The sequence below is a fragment of the Lathyrus oleraceus genome, chromosome 3 (assembly GCF_024323335.1).
Source record: "Lathyrus oleraceus cultivar Zhongwan6 chromosome 3, CAAS_Psat_ZW6_1.0, whole genome shotgun sequence".
NCBI lineage: Eukaryota > Viridiplantae > Streptophyta > Magnoliopsida > Fabales > Fabaceae > Lathyrus > Lathyrus oleraceus.
Window position 1 is genome coordinate 318,558,070 of NC_066581.1, and position 12,928 is coordinate 318,570,997.

Here is a 12,928-nt window from a genome sequence, read left to right on the forward strand (position 1 = left end):
CTTGTGTGGGTGATAACAACCTTGTTCATCAAGATTGATTGAAATTCTCCATAGGTTTTTGGGGATTTCCAACATCTGGTATCAAGAGCTCCGGTTTAATCGATTTGTGGGAAAAAAATCACCATGGCAGCGAATCATCCAAACGGCCATTTTCCAGCAAATCTTCCGATTCTCAAGAACAACAATTATGAGAATTGGTGCAAGCAGATAAAGGTTGTGTTCTGTTATCAATATCTTTGGGATCTTGTGAAGGAAGGAGTAGCAACGCTTGCAAAAGCCGCAACGGATCAAGAAAAGGCTACACATAAAGAATTGAAGAAGAAAGATTATAAAGCTCTCTTTATAATCCATCAATGTGTTGATGCAGATAACTTTGAAAAGGTTAGTGATGCAGAGTCAGCGAAAGAAGCATGGGAAATTATGGAGAAATCGTTTGGAGGCGCGGAGAAGGTGAAAGAGGTGAGGTTACAAACTCACAAAAGAACGTATGAATTGCTTCAGATGGAAGACAATGAAAGTATAACTGATTTCTTCACCAAGGTTACGAAACTGGTGAATCAAATCAAGATATGTGGAGACGTGTTGACATCAAGATTTGTTATTGAAAAGATCTTGAGGTCGTTGGCTCCAAAGTTCGACCACGTGGTAGTAGCCATAGAAGGCAAAGGTAGCTGGAATGGAAAAAAAAGGCAGAGGAGGTTACAATAATTCGAATGGTCGATATCAGCAAGAAGGAAACTGGTCGAATCAGATAAAACCCTGGAACCAAGGCAACCAAAGAGGTGGTGTTGCAGGTAGAGGAAGAGGTGGTGGTCAAAAGCCAGACAATAGTCACATTCAATGTTACAATTGTCAAAGGTATGGTCACTATTCTAGTGATTATTCAGAAAAGCAAAAGAAACAAGAAACTTATGCAAAGCTGGAGAAACATGAAGAAGAAGAGACGTTGTTGATGGTTACAACAAGAGAAGAAGAGAAATTCAAGGACCAATGGTACTTGGACTCAGGATGCTCATCACACATGTTTGGAAGAAAAGATTGGTTTGTCAACATAAAACCCTCAATGAAGAACATGGTGAAATTTGCAAATGACAACACTCTAGCAGCTGAAGATACTGGTGATGTTTTGATTATGAGGAAAGATGGCAAGAGGTCAGTAATTTCAAATGTGTTGTACATACCAGGCATGAAGAGTAATTTGCTCAGCATAGGGCAGTTAGTCGGAAAGAACTACAAGGTTTTGATCAAAGACAAAATGATGAGAGTTCTCGACTCAAATGGAAGGTTGATCTTGAAGGCTCCAATGTCTCAGAATAGAACCTTCAAGATTGAACTAAATGTGATGAGGCATAATTGCCTTGCAACAGCACCCAACAAAGATGAATGGATATGGCATTACAGACTTGGCCATCTCAATTTCAAAGACATCAGAGATTTGAAGAGAAGAAATATGGTTTCAGGATTACCAGAAATCGACATTCCAAACGAAGTCTGTTAAGAATGTGTGCAGGCGAAGCAGGTCGAAGGCAATTCTTGAAGTCATATACTCTGATGTATGTGGCCCTCTCCAGGTGGATCCGATTGGAGGTAACAAATACTTTGTTACATTCATAGATGATTTCAGTCGAAAACTATGGTCTTACCTTATCCAGAAGAAAAGTGAAGTGATTGAGGTATTTTCCAAGTTTAAATATATGGTCATAAGACAGAGCGGTCGAAAGATCAAGATTTTTAGAACTGATGGTGGTGGAGTATATGTGTAGAAAGACTTTGATGCATTATATATGAAAGAAGGGATTGTGCATGAGGTGCTCCCACCCTACACTCCACAGCAGAATGGAGTCGCAAAGAGGAAGAATAGAACCATTATGAATATGGCTAGAAGTATGTTGAAAGACAAGCATCTACCCAAAGAATTATGGGGAGAAGTTGTGTCGACTGCGACATATATCCTGAACAGATGTCTGACGAAGAAGCTAGAAGGAATCATGCCAGAAGAATGTTGGTCTGGTCTCAAGCCTAGCTTGAGTCATCTGAGGGTGTTTGGATCTATAGCACATAGACATGTGCCAGATCAGTTGAGAAGAAAACTTGATGACAAGTCGAGTCAGATATTCCTGATAGGATATCATTCGACTGGAGGATACAAGTTATTCGACCCAGTGAATAAGCAAGTGGTGATCAGAAGGGACGTGATCATAGATGAGCTTAAGGAATGGGATTGGACTGAGAATGTCAAGAAATATTCAGTGAGAATATTTTGTGATGAACCAGCTACTGAAGTCGAAAGAGAAGTTTGATAGGAAGAAGTCAGAGGTGAAGCATGCCCAAGCAAACCTCAGAGAACAAGACACATGCCTGCAAGGTTGCAAGAATGTGTGATTACATCAAATGATGTGGTCGATGAAAAAGGTGAGGTGGTACATTATGCTTTCTACACAGATGTCGAACCTGTCAATGCAGCTGAGGCATTGAAAGATTCGATGTGGATGAAAGTAATGGACGAAGAGCTGAAGTCAATTGAAGTCAACAACACTTGGTCACTTGTCGAATTGCCCCAAAATAAGAAGGCAATCGATGTGAAGTGGGTATACAAGGTGAAGTTGAATCCTAAAGGAGAAGTGACTCGACACAAGGCGAGACTTGTGGCGAAAGTATTTCTTCAGAAAGAAGTAATTAACTTCGATGAAGTTTTTGCACCTGTTGCTAGGATAGAAACAATTAGGTTGGTTGTTGGTCTAGCAAACATGAATAACTGGCAGATGTGTCAGATGGATGTGAAATGTGCATTCCATAATGGCCCCTTAGAAGAAGAAGTTTATGTTGCACAACCAGCTGAGTTTGTGAAACATGGAGAAGAAAGAAAAGTGCACAGGCTGCATAAAGCCCTGTACGGACTTAAACAAGCTCCAAGAGCTTGGAACAAGAAGATAGATGGTTTTCTAAGGGAGAAGGAATTTGTGAAGTGCAAATCTGAACATGGAGCAATTACCATGAAGATCGACAACATGTCAGCTATCAATCTGGCGAAGAATCCAATAGCACATGGTCGAAGCAAACACATCGAAATGAGGTTCCATTATCTTCGAGAGCAGGTAGCAGATGGGAAGATGAATGTGGAACACTGCAGAACTGAGAATCAGATTGCAAACATCATGACAAAGGGAGTGCAAGTCGAAGTGTTTAGAAGACTAAGAGCTATGATGAATGTAGATAACTTAGACACAATCAATTAGGTGGTGTATTGAATTGTAATTCCTTGTCTCGAAGCAGGTTGCTCGACAAAAGCAAGGAAGTGTCGAACCACCTAGTGTGTTGAGTAGTGTTAGCTATTTTGGGCTTTTATAATTTTGGGCTTTTATAGTTTTGGGCTTTGGCTTGAGGTCCAAGTTAACCTAAATATATAAATAGAGGGACTAACCCTTATTTTTGTAATGAGATGAATAGAGTATTCATAACACAATTCACAGTATTTTGCATTTGCAAAGTGAATAACAAGTTTTCCACAGTTTGTGGGCAGAGAGAAACTCTGTAGAATTTAATTGTTCTTCTCCTTCATCGTTCTTTACCCTCTTTCTTTCTTCATTGTTCTTTCTTTTCATTTCTATTGTGTGGGTGATAACAATCTTGTTCATCAAGATTGATTGAAATTCTCCATAGGTTTTGGGGGATTTCCAACAGGTTTAACATCTATATAATATATTAAACCTAAAGCGACAAACTATGAGCCAGTTTGTTGTAGCTTTAAAAAACGGGATTTTTTATTTCTATTTTTTAAAATGGATTTTATAAAAATATTTTTTAAAATATTACAAGTTTTTCTAAATTTATTTTTTATAAATTAAAAGATTGAATTGTTCATTGTATAACATAAATATACATTATTGAAGATCAAAATATAGTCAAAATCACAATTTTTAAAAAAAATTGTATCTCAAAAATGATTTTTAGAAAAAAACTATTTGAAATAGCTTCAAAATTAAGTGATTTTTTGAAATTTTGATATCCAAAAAAAGTTTCGATAAAATGATAAAATACCTAAAATAACATTTTAAGAATAACTATTAAAACAAAATTTTCATTTGAAGCTTTTATGAAAAGTTTCTTTGTAAATTTTTTTTACACTAAAATATATAACACTATAAAAATCATTTTAAAAAAAAAGGCAAAACAAACGGGGCCTATATCACGACAAATCATATGTTAGATGTATTTATCCAAAAACACATGTACTCGTCTTGATTATGGCGTTTTGTATGTTCTAGTTATTTGTAAATATTGTTTATCTTCGTTTTTAATACTTTTTTATGAATTAACACTTTTATAATTGTTTTAAATTGATATTGAGAAATATGTTTCTTAATTAGATCAAAGATTTTATCTGTTAGATGCTAAACTCTGGGTTTAGGGTTGAAGGTTGAGCTATAGAGTAACAATTGGGTTAGGGTAAGACTATTTATGGGCTTGGTCTAGGGTTAGGGTTCTTTAGAAGGGTTAGGGTTCATCAGGATTAGGGCTAGGGTTCATGTGTGTTAAAGGTTGATCTTTAAATTCTGGGTTTAGGGTTGAAGGTTGAGCTATAGAGTAACCATTGACAAAATTCCAATCTTCACGAAAGGAAGCTTTTAGGGAAGTATAGGTTATGGGACTTATGGTTTCTTCTTTGATTTTCCTTAATTGTTAAGGGTGAACATCTTTTGAAATATTCCTGATGAGACGATGTTGATAATGATAGTATGATATACCATACAATTTGTAGCAAATAGTTATTATATATCCTTGTTCACCATAGTAGTGGCACACCCATGAAGCTCTGATGTAGACATTAGTGTGTTGGTGATGATGTGGAACAAAATGTTAGGACATATAGTTTAACATGATAAACTCAGTCTTTTTAACAGGTAGAACAAACATAGATTTTTTATTCAAAGAGCCATAGTTGAACTCAATTCCTTTCATATATCTTGTCTTCTTGTCTACCCGTGGCATTTCAACAAGGGTTTCAGAACTAGAATTTAGCACACACACCAATTTAGTCACACCTTCATGTTTAAAGTTCAAGTGGTTAACTTATTCCTTTAATTTAGGGATTGTGGTTTTAAGATGTGCTTTGTCTTGAACCAAAAAATTAATTCTTTTATCTTCTTTTTTTCACTGGATATGCATTCTTCTTTCCACTTGAGATATAACAACTTGTGAGCTTCAGTGAGATAATCATCAAAGAGTTCTTCATTAATTGACTCCCTATCATTATTCATAATGACTTTCGATCTTACACAAGTTGTAAAGGAAACCACGTTGTTGGCTTTTTCACTCTCACTATCTTCATCGAATTCACCATCTTAAAAATGTAGTAGTGTATCCCTTATTTTGTTTCATAAGAAAATTGATACATTTTGCCTGGATGTGCTAAAATCCTTCACACTCATGATATTGGATTCCCTTTCATTTATTTTTTATTCCCTTAGCTACCTTTGCATTGAGGATTAAAACATTTGGTATTATGAGGCAAATTGCCTTTAACATTGGGTGTGACATTATTCCTATATCTCCTGACAAGTCTATTCATGACCTTCCAAAATATTATGACAATAAGCATAATAAATTAAGTTAGTTTCTCATCAATATCCTCCTCTACCTATTCCTCCTCATCCTTAACATCAACTTCAAATGCCACACTTTTGTTTCTTTTCTTGGATTTGTAATTAGGTATCATTTCAAAGGTGTGTAAATAGCCAATTATCTCATCAACTTTGATGGTGCTTACATATTGTTCTTTTATAATGACTATGATTTTGATATCAAGCCTCTTAGGAAGAGATATGATAACATTTCTAGCCATCTTCTCATATGATACTTTTTCACCAAGGCAAAGGAGCTATTAGAAATGTCACGAAAACATACATTAAATTCAACAATGGTTTCATCCTCCGATTTTCAAATTTTTAGTAAGGTGTTGTAGTATTGACATGTGAACCTTGGAGGTGGCTTCATGTGCCATTTAGAGAGTTTCCTTGGCTTCCTTGGCGCTGTAAAAAATGTTGATGTGCTTGAAGATATTATAGTCAACTCCACTATAAATGACATTTAGATAACGAGAGTTACCATTTGCGTCTTCATCATCTTCTTTCAACGAGTCCTTCTCAGGTGTCAAATATTCAGTGCCATCTTCACCTGTAATCTTTGGAGGTGTCCACCCTTTTATGACTTTTTTCCAAGATTTACTATTAATAGACTTCATAAAAGTAACCATGTGGGCTTAACCAATAATGATAGTTTGTTCCATCAAGAATAGGTGGATGATTTACAAATCCTACTTCTTTAGCAATGTCCATTTTGAACCGAATATAAAGATCCCCCAACTAGAACAGGGTTCCTACTCTGATGCCGATTGAAATTCCATCTTGTGTATAATAAGATGCCACATACAATGTTGGAATAATGTGTATTTCAAGTATAATATGTAATAAACAAAATAAATGAAAAATGCAAATAGTACATGAATTGATAACCTAGTTCGGTGCAAAATCACCTACGTCAAGAGGGCGTTTACCCAGTGAAAGGAATTCACTCTTAATAGTCATAAGTACAAATTGGTATGATTTGAACTCTTCTAGTTGAATACCAATTTTCCAAATACTACTTGTGAAATTTCATTCAGGTTCCCCCTAAATTTGAGACCCCTCTCATTTTTACTCAAACACTCTCCCAAGTGTTTCGATCGTTACAAAAGTGTATGAATGATGGAACGATATTACTACTCGAATAATCTATTCTCCTAACTTAGAAATAAGACGCAAGAATGGAGTATTACACAAACACAAACACAAGACTCAAAACAAATTAACACGCCAAGCTTAGTATGCAAGGTATGAGTCTTCATAATGGAGAATGCTTCCTTAAATAGAAAAAAATTCCAGCTTCAAAGCCCATTAGGGTTTATGTCTTGAATGTGGATGAACTTCCCAAAAGTGCAAGAAATCAATCTTCAATAATATTGATTGTAAAACTTTGATTGATTAAGTCTTGAACAAGTCATAATTCCTATCAATTAATCTTGCTAAAAGAGATTCTGAATATACTTCTTAATCTAAAACACGAAAAAAATTCATATCTATGATTATATTTAAAAGGAGAAAAATCCTTAAAAGCGTGAGAAATACTACAATTAGCTTACGTGCGAAGCAACCCATAGAGAGACAAGATGTCTCACATAATGAAGTACATTATGCTTAACATGTTACTTTCTTACTAAAGTTTCTTGATCACATAGAGACATGATGTCTCACAAAATAACATAACCTCTTGCTTCATATGTTACCTATAAAATGTTACCAATCGCATGTAATAACAATTTCTAGATTTGTGAATTAGTTGAGGCTTGCATGAATTGCTTTTTATGATAGAAAAAAAGATAAGTTGGGAAGAGTTAATAAGTTTCAAATTTAATCAGTTATCATAAGCACTTATTAACTCAAAACACAAGAAATCACATAAACCTTCTCCCCTAATTTATCTTTAAAATAAGATAAAATACTTGTGTAAACATTTTAACTATTATATTCTGTAATATATGTGAAATCACTCAAAGAAAACACAAACTTCTCAAGTTGATAGCAGAAAACGCGTTGGGTGAGGTAGGGGCTCGCCCAGCCTAAAACAGGCAAAAAATAGAGCAAAATAAGGCACCATGTGTAATACCCCAAAATTTACCCTTCACTTTTTCATGGAAAGTATGGGATTATTGTTTCATTGCATTAGCATCATACTAGGTCATACTCATTGCATATTGCATCAATGACTTGGGAAATCAGGGTTTGATTGATCACTCCTTAACCAGAAGGAGCCCACATAAGGCAAGACTGAGAATTGGACTTCATTTTCCAAATATACAAGTCTCAAGTCTCAAGGTGGTCCAGGTATCTTATGGTGGTCTACAGTTCATCAGTGGAAGATTCAGCGCTCTCAGAGTGTGCATCTGCATATAATCAGAAATTAGGGTTTCGTGGCTATCTGCAACAGGCAAGGTTTGGTTGGAAGTAAAGGGGGCTCATTCATGTCATGATTATAGAGGCATCTTGGCCTAGGAATATTCACAATTATCTCACAAAGATCCATTGACAATCAGTGCAATCAGTTCCTAGTCCTTTTTGCCCTAAAACTAGGGTTTGGTATAAAATCGGTTTATTTCTTATTCCTTGGGTGAAACTCATTTCCATGGCCCTCCATATGTCCACAAGGTTCTACATACAAAAAATCAGCTCTTTATTTGAGCCATAGGTGCTTCAATTGATCAATGGAATCGGGAATCAGACAGTTTGGGAAAAGTCAACTGTGGGGCCAGAAAAGTCAACTCCTGACATCTTAAAAGTGGAATCTCAAAATTCATGCCTAAGGGAGCCTACATGTGAAATTTTATCAAGGTTGGATCATGGATTCATCATTTAATCAGGAGTTGGAAAAGTTACTAAATTTGGAAATAGTTGACTTTCCATTTAGGGCAAGTTTTTATGGTTGTTGCACCCATTTTAAGCCCATTTTCCATCAAGATGCAAGCTCCATTTGAAACTTTCTATATCATGAAAGTTGTTCCCCTTGTTCCAAGCTTTTTTATAGATATAAAGTTTGTTTCATTTGGATTAAAATTGAGAAAGTTATGCTTGGTCAAAGTGAGACATTATTTTAGAACACTTAGATAATTTTCTAAGTCCAAAATTTGCAAAATTTGTCAAGACTTATGGGCCGGTTTTCTTGCACTTAAAGGCATCTTTTGAAAACACTTTCTTCATAACAATTGCACCTTGCCATGTCCTCTTTCACACCTTTTTGGAATCATCCCATTTGGATCATTGGTTTGGGAGATGCACTCATCTAAATTTGGTATCATAGACTGAATTTTTTGACAGCATTTAGGCCAAACTGGCCCAACCATTTTGCAGTTATGGAACCTGAACTTCATGGCAATTTTTCACCTCTTTCCACTCATCATTTCAAATTGTGTTCAACATGAAAGATGTTAAGCTCCATTCCCTCTTTCTACTGTTTGCATTGCCTTGCTATTTGGTTACATACTCATCAAGATACAAAGCCTCAAAGTCACCTATTTGGTTTCTTTTTATGCTGCACAAGAAAACCAAGTCAGACCACAAAACCAACCAACATACTTTTACCTCATTTGGCCATTTACTTTTGGTTCTACTCACTTAAGTTTTGCCATATTTAGAGTTTCTTTTCACACCTCATTTTTGCACCTTTTGCACATAATCCAAGCCAAACACTTCAAGCCCATTAAGCACTTTAAACCCTACATACTTAAGATTCAAACCCTAATCTGAAGTGGTGTGGCTGCCATTTTTGAGTTAAGCAAGAGCAATCAAGGCAAGGAGCAAGAAATCCATTTCATTCACTTTCTATTTTCACAAGTTCTTGAAATCTCAAAGCACCAAGAGCATCTTCCTTCTCTTTCCATTCCTCCACTATCAAGAGGCAGTGGACCTTGCATCCACTAGGTAAATATTTTGTCACTCTCTTCCATGCTCATTCTATGCTTGCTCATCATATTTTCCATGTTCATTCCATGCTTTTTCACCATGCTTATCATGTTACCATGCCATGCCATGTTTACTTTATGATGTTTACCATGCCATGATTTGTTTGTGAAGCCTTCACCATGAGGCATTGACTTTAAGTTTGAGTTTATGTTATTAAATTTATGTGGAATCCGAGTTCATGAGGGTGCCTTGCTGTTCACTTTTCTCTATGTTCAAGCCACTATTTTCAATGAAACAAAGCACCATTGTGTTCTACTCATTTCGAACTTGAACTTTGCTTTTTGTATCATCTCATTTGGAGCACCATAACATGAGATATGTTGGTTGAAAGATGGAAGAGAATTGGCTGCATTTTTTTCGCATTTTGCTGCACTATGCATGGCTGTAAGTTTTCTTTTACGTTTGCATGAGAGAGCTGATGCGTGGCACGCTGTAAAGCCGTTAGATCGCGCATCCGTTTCCAATCCTGACCGTCCGCCTTTCCTCTGTCTTTTAGTGACTTTAAATGAAAGCTGACCAATTGATTAATGTGTGACATGTTTTTTTAAAATGTACATTGTATTGTTATGTCACGCTGGTTTTACCGTTTGGGCCTGTATCTGCGCCCTACTGTTGTTCGCACCCCCACCTATCAGGCCCACTAACTCACATCATTCATTTTATTTCCATTCCTTTTTTTAAATTCATTTTATTTTTCTGTTTTCATTTTAATTAATAAAAATATTTTCTTTATTCATTAAAATACCCAAAAAATATTTTTCACATTCTTGAAGTCTTATTTAATTTATTTAATTTTTATTTTCATATTTTATTTAATGTTAATATTTTATTTCAATTATTTATTTCAAATGGTTCATTTTGACACACATATTTTTATTATTTTTATTTACATGATTTAGAATTATTTTTAACTTCTGATTTTTGGGATGAGGGTAGACCAATGTCCCATGGTCAACCTGACCTTTTCTTGGGATTTTATTTCTCATTTTTCAATTTATTCTTGATTTATTTCTAACCTAGTCTTGTTGTTTGACTTTTGGTTTGACCTTTGTTTTGATTCAATTAATTCAATAACCAATTTTCATTATTTTTGAAATCTTTTTGGGGGATGATGATGTCCTGACCCCGCCATACTTAGTTTAATTTTTCATAATTTATTTGATTAATTTACTATTTATTTGACATTTTTTAAGTTGGCTTGACTTTACAGTTGACTTTTCTATGATTGATGTTTGACTTAAGGGATTGCTTAGGGCAATTGAAGAGATCTTTTGATCCTCCCTTGTTCATCTCATATGCCATGTATTAGAGGCCTTTCATCTTGATTTTAATTGATCCTTGCATCATTTCCCGATTAAATTATTCAGTGATCCTTTGTGTGCATAGTTTCACCTGTCTGATTCATCTGATATTTTTTATACTTGTTTCTTTCATCCATGCTTCTATTGTTTGAGTGCTTAACATGTCTATACTTCTCATGCATTGTCTAATGCTCCATTATTTCATTCTTTGATTATTTGATTTGATCATATACTTGTTTATTTATCTGTTTGATTAACTGTTGCCTACTTGTATGTTGTATGAGGCATATATTATTATTGTCTGATTGCCATGAACAACCCCTATTCATAACAAATGTACCCCTCTCCCATGAAGTGTATAATGTTTATTCTCTCATTCTTTATTCATCTGTTAATACAAGAATTAAAATGAACACCCGATAACCATTTCAAAACAAGATCAAAACCTCGATCCAACGTCGAGTATTCATTTTCAAAACTCAACAGAACCAACACGTATTCATCCATTCTTTTGTAAGTCGATTGCTTCATGCATCTCCATTTCTCTTGTAAGTCGGTTGCTTTATGCATCGCCATCTACCTGTAAGTCGATTGCTTCGTGCATCGCCATCTACCCTTATCTGTGACTCCTCTCCTTGCTCCGTACGTCGATTCTTGTTCCGTTTAGGTAGCACCATTTAGGTAGAACCCTTTGTATGATAACATAGGTAGTATTCCCTTATTCTTTGTATGATAACATGGGTAGGATTCCCTTATTCTTTGTATGATAACATAGGTAGAATTCCCTCATTCTTTGCATGCTAACATTAAGTAGATTTTCCCATTTGTAAATCCTAACACTTAAGTCCACATTGCATGACAACTCTAGGGCAGAGCTTCCCCATTCTCTTTAGACCTTCTGTGCGTCTCCGATCTTATGGCATGTAGTCCATCCTATTGCAAAGAGGTAACTGCCTAAGACTCGATTCAGCGAGCTGCAACACCTGGTGCTAGGACGTGAACACATTGCCCACCTTCCTTTGACACAACTGGTGTCCTCCTTTGTAAGTCCATGTTCAGATGGCAACCCCCTGTGTAGCCGAACTACGGCAACTCTGATTCTCATGTTCAGATGAGATACGTAGGCACAAGATGCGATGTCTTGCCGAGTTCTTTTTTGACTGATAACTAACAACTAATCCTTGTTTGCTTTCGCCCTTGTTGAGATTCTTTTCTCTCGCCCTCGTTGCGATCGAGACCTTCCCTTTCTCTTGCCCTAGTTGCAATCGAGACCTTTGTTCCCATAGTTAGCTGAACTACGTTTTGCTCTGATTCTCATTCCAGATGAGATACGTAGGCATAAGACCCGATGTCTTAGCAAGCACACTCCTCCTTAACCCATAGGTAGCCGAGCTACGAAAACTCTGATTCTCATACTCATATGAGATACGTATGCAGTGGATGCGACATCCGTGCGAGTCATTTTCTTTTAACCCTTCTTTTAGTAAATAGTACATTAGATATTCACACACCCTTTAGACAAGAACAACAAGAGTGGATCCCGTAGAGTACTACGGATGCGTAGGGGTGCTAATACCTTCCCTTCGCATAATCGACTCCCGAACCCAAGATTTGGTGGCGAGACCTTGTATTTTCCTTTCCTTTCTACATGTTTACTTCGAGCGTTTCCTTTCCCTACTTTGGGATAAATAACGCACGGTGGCGACTCTTCTGTCATTTCTTTTCTCGCCGGTTGCTTTTTTTCGCAGGTTGCGACACCATGTTGACTCAATCTTGTAAGGAAAAGAAGTAAGCTTTCTAGGAGAACACACACCGTTAGAGATTTCTTCTAGAACAAGTTACATCATGTTGAACCAAAATAACTCATTAGGCGAGGTGAAAAATTCGCTAAGCAAGCAAAGGTGGTTCAAAAGACCCATTGGTTAAGTAACTTAGGAGTGAAGGAGTGGTTTTCTTACTTGGAGATCAAGGAGGCTCGTCAAGCGATATAAGGAGGCCAAGCCCCACTTGGACAAGTTGGACAAGACTTATTGTTGAAGAAAAATGGAAATTTCTAAGTGAGCCAAAGACTTAGCT